This window comes from Hibiscus syriacus, unplaced genomic scaffold (assembly GCF_006381635.1).
Source record: "Hibiscus syriacus cultivar Baekdansim isolate YM2019G1 unplaced genomic scaffold, ASM638163v2 tig00111330_pilon, whole genome shotgun sequence".
Lineage (NCBI taxonomy): Eukaryota > Viridiplantae > Streptophyta > Magnoliopsida > Malvales > Malvaceae > Hibiscus > Hibiscus syriacus.
This window is the reverse complement of record NW_024063059.1, coordinates 11,280,494-11,285,098: the sequence shown is the minus strand read 5'-3', so window position 1 is coordinate 11,285,098 and position 4,605 is coordinate 11,280,494. Positions and strand designations below refer to the sequence as shown.

Below are 4,605 nucleotides of genomic sequence, written 5' to 3'. Positions count from 1 at the left end.
CATTGTCCTAAAAGTTTAGAACAAATTAGTGAATTTGTTGAAATACTAAGGTAGTGGATGTAAACTTCATTAAAGAAGTTGAACCACTCTAAAAATCATTGTGCCAATTTCTTACTTCTTTCAAAAGCTTCCAACAACTTTTTAATTTGTCAATTCACCCCTCTTAGCCATTTTTCTTGATCCATTGACTCAACATAATTTTTATTATATAATATTATATTTAGTTTATTATTTATTTATTATATTTAATTACATATTATTATTACTATATATTATTATTAGTATTTAGTATTTTATTACTATGATAAATATTATTATTATTGTGATTATTTATTAATATTAGTTAAATATTTTAGTATTATTTATTAGTTAGTATTATTATATATTATTATGAATATATTAGTATTCATATATGTGGCGATAAAATGAACTTTTCTTTTATAAAATATATCTATTTTGCATGTCCAAGTACAAACAATCCATATACAACTTTTGTCCATAACCCCTTTTTTAGAATCGGTCCATTAGCTCACAATATTAAAACATCCAAGGAAACCGTAGAAGCTTTAAGAGTACGTTGATTCGTGAAATTTTACATTATAAATGAAAATATTTTTTTTGAAATTTTATTCTCACGTTTGGTTTAAAAAATCTTACATTATCGAAAATACTCTTTTTCTAATAGTAACATTTTTTTGTTAAAATAGTAGTAAAGTCATTGCCTCTAAATTTTTAGGTAATCTTACATTTCTACCACTTTGGACAATAATACCTTTAAATTAATAAATTCTTTTTATAATGATCATTTTAAATTCTTATTTTTTATACTTTACTCAAAATTATAAAAATAATAGAGTTTTATTTACTAAACTATTAATAATTTTGAGAATTTAAAATATTTTATATTTTTAATATTCAATATTTTACAATTAGAATTTTATGGGATGAAAAAACTAGTATTATTGTAAAAATGTAATTATTTAAAATAATATTTTACTATCATAATATTATTTTTATATTATATTATATTTTATATAAATAAATATGATACATATGAACATTATTTAAAAATATAAATTCAATATACTAATTATATTAATTACATATTAAATGTAATTTCTCCTCAAAAATTAGATAGTATAACGATTAAAATATTTTTATAAATTTTCATTTAAATATTCATAAATTAATATTAAAGTTTAACTTTAAAAAAATATATCAAAATGTTAATTTGGTAAAATATGCATTCCAATAATTTTATATTCCTTCAACCAAACACTATAATGTTACATTCTTGCTAAACAAACTAAACAAGATAATATAATATTCACATAATGTTACATTTTAGTAACATTATTCCCAAAAGTAATTTTATATTTCCTGAATCAAACGTACCGAATTTACATCGATGCGGTATTTCAATAGAGGTCGGCTAGCGCACGTGTCATCTACGCACCAGCACCTCGTCCTCACACGCACCAGTTTGCCCTCTTACGCGTCGAACGTTAGCCAGCTTTGAAAAATAATATCTTTTGGGGTACTTCTGCTATGTGGCGTCTAAAAAACGGCGTGACCGGTTAAAATTTAGACCGGTTATGTTATATCATTTAACCGAAAATATTATTAAGCACAATAACGTATTGGGTAGCGCTTATATAATGTAATAGGTAGCGTTTATATAATAAAATATGCATTTAACCGGAAATATTATCAAGTACAATAACATATTAGGTAGCGCTTATATAATGTAATAGGTCGCGTTTATATTGACATATTTTCTCATAAAACCGGTAAATTTCAACCGATTACATTGTAAATTGACCTATTACATTATAATTATCGATTTCGATGTTTTTGGGATCGATACAATTTTAAATGTATCGACACTTTATGTGTACACCTATTTTTGCTTTCATTTTGAAAAAAAAGTATCGACACATATTTAAAGAGCTTCGATACATAATGTAGACATATTTACTAATTAACCGGTATATTTTTACCGGTTACATTGTAACTTGTTAATAATTATCAGTTTCATTGTATTAGGATCGATACTTTTTATACATGTATCGACAGTTTATGCGTACACCTCGTCTGGACAAGTGTATCAACACAAATTTAAAAAGTGTCGATACTTTATGTTGACCTATTTTCTCATATTTTTAGCTGTTATATTGTTATCGATCAATACATTTTCATAAAGTGTCGACACTTTTTAGACGCTATAACTTCTTCTCTTTTAAATTCAGAAACTGTCAATACTTATATTATATTATCGACACTTTCAACATATCCGGTAGCGCTTTACCGATTTTGTCATTTTGAGACCGGTTTTATCATATTTTTACCTATTATATTGTTATGGATCGATACATTTTTTTAAATTATCGACACTTTATAGACGCTATAACTTCTTTTCTTTTAAATTCCAAAAGTGTCGATACTTATATTAAAGTATCGACACTTTCAACATATCTAATAGTTATTTACCTGTTTTGTCATTTTGAGACCGGTTTTGTCATATTTTTAGCTGTTATATTGTTATGAATCGATACATTTTCATAAAGTGTCTACACTTTTTAGGCGCATAGCTTCTTCTCTTTTAAATTCCAAAAGTGTCGATACTTATATTAAATTATCAACACTTTCAACATATCCAATATCTTTTTACCGGTTTTTTCATTTTTAGACATCTTTTGTCATATTTTTACCTGTTATATTGTTATAGATCGATACATTTTTTAAAGTATCGACACTTTATAGGCGCTATAACTTCTTCTCTTTTAAATTCCAAAAGTGTCGATACTTATATTAAAGTATCGACACTTTCAACATATCCGATAGTTATTTACCTGTTTTGTCATTTTGAGACCGGTTTTGTCATATTTTTAGCTGTTATATTGTTATGGATCGATACATTTTCATAAAGTGTCGATATTTTTTAGGCGCTATAACTTATTTTCTTTTAAATTCAGAAAGTGTAGATACTTATATTAAATTATTGACACTTTCAACATATCTGGTAGCGTTTTACCGGTTTTGTCATTTTGAAACCGATTTTGTCATATTTTTACCTTTTATATTGTTATGGATCAATATTTTTTTTAAAGTATCGACACATTATAGACGCTATAATTTATTCTCTTTTAAATTCCAAAAGTATCGATAATTATATTAAAATATCGACACTTTCAACATATCCGGTAGTTATTTACTCTTTTTATTATTTTGAGACCGATTTTATCATATTTTTAGCTGTTATATTGTTATGGATCGATTCATTTTCATAAAATTTCGATACTTTTTAGGCGCTATAACTTCTTCTCTTTTAAATTCAGAAAGTGTCGATACATATATTAAATTATCGACACTTTCAACATATCCGGTAGAGTTTTACCGGTTTTGTCATTTTGAGACCGATTATATTGTTATAGATCGATACATATTTCATTTGTATCGACACAAACCGACAAACTAAGTTTACCGGTTGTCAAATTTTTTAATATTTCTTCATGATTTAGACCTACTACATTATTATTACTTAACATTTTCAGTAACGCTCAACCAAATTTATTAAATATATTATAATGTATCCGATACCGTATATTAATAGTATATTAGCCCACCTTTCATGAGACATTCTCTATCTTTTAAGATTTCATCATTCTTGGAAACAAATCATCACAAATCAAATCTTCCACAGAATCAATAGCAAATCAGAACAAAAAAAAAAGGAGAAAACAATATTTTGTTTTATGAAAAAAGATCTCCAAATCTTATTTGTAATAGGAAATTTTGCATGTATAAATTACGGACAGTGAGAATGGGGGAAGATTACAACCATTGTAACTTGCGAATCAAAGATAAAAATAGTGATTTTATTTTGAAAAAAACTTCCATTTTTTCCATTTTTGTTTGCATTAATTCCGAACAAAAATCTGATCGAGGTCTCACGTTGGATCCACAAAAAGAGAGAGAAAGGAAGTGAGAAAAATAAAATGAATGAAAAAAAGAGAGGAAAGGTTCTTTACCTTTTGGCCGGTGGCCTCACCGACGATTGGGACCTCCGTTAGCGAATCCAAACGGTGAGAAGGACAAACGAAAAACCTAGAATAACAAATAAAAAGTAAGAAGATCCAATGGTGGACGATGAGTGATTGGAGAGAGAAAAGCAAACGATCTTGGTCCATTTTGTTGCAATTCGAGAAATTTTGAAAACTCCAACCCCAATCAGAGATGAGGAGACCAAGATGAACTCACCAGTGTAAATTGGGCCCCAACGATCACTATTGATGACCGTAGTCGACGATCGATCAACGATGAAAATATCGACTGTGATGGGTGGTCATTTACAGAGAAGGGAGAGAACATTTTTATTGGAGGGACAGAGAGAAAGGAGAAAAAGAAATAAAAGAAAGAAGCTAGAAAAGGAGATTTTATGCCCTTACCAAAACAGTCTCGTTTGGGAGACGCAACCGGGTTTCATCCTTTAGGGAAATCACGTTTCAATCCCTTACAACTTCTCTAGAAATCAATCTCATCCTTTACACTTTATTTTATATTAATTTGTTCAATAAACTTTTCATTTTGTTTATTTTAGTCATA

At 27.4% G+C, this 4,605-nt stretch overlaps 1 long non-coding RNA gene across 1 annotated transcript; it reads right to left on the bottom strand.

The window, feature by feature from the left end:
- Positions 1-1,401: 1,401 nt before the first annotated feature.
- LOC120158713 lies at positions 1,402-4,382 on the bottom strand. Its single transcript, XR_005519272.1, has 3 exons — positions 4,261-4,382; positions 4,032-4,107; positions 1,402-1,557 (listed from the first exon to the last, which is right to left on the bottom strand). It is a non-coding gene; the product is annotated as an uncharacterized LOC120158713 (long non-coding RNA).
- Between the last annotated feature and the right edge of the window lie 223 nt (positions 4,383-4,605).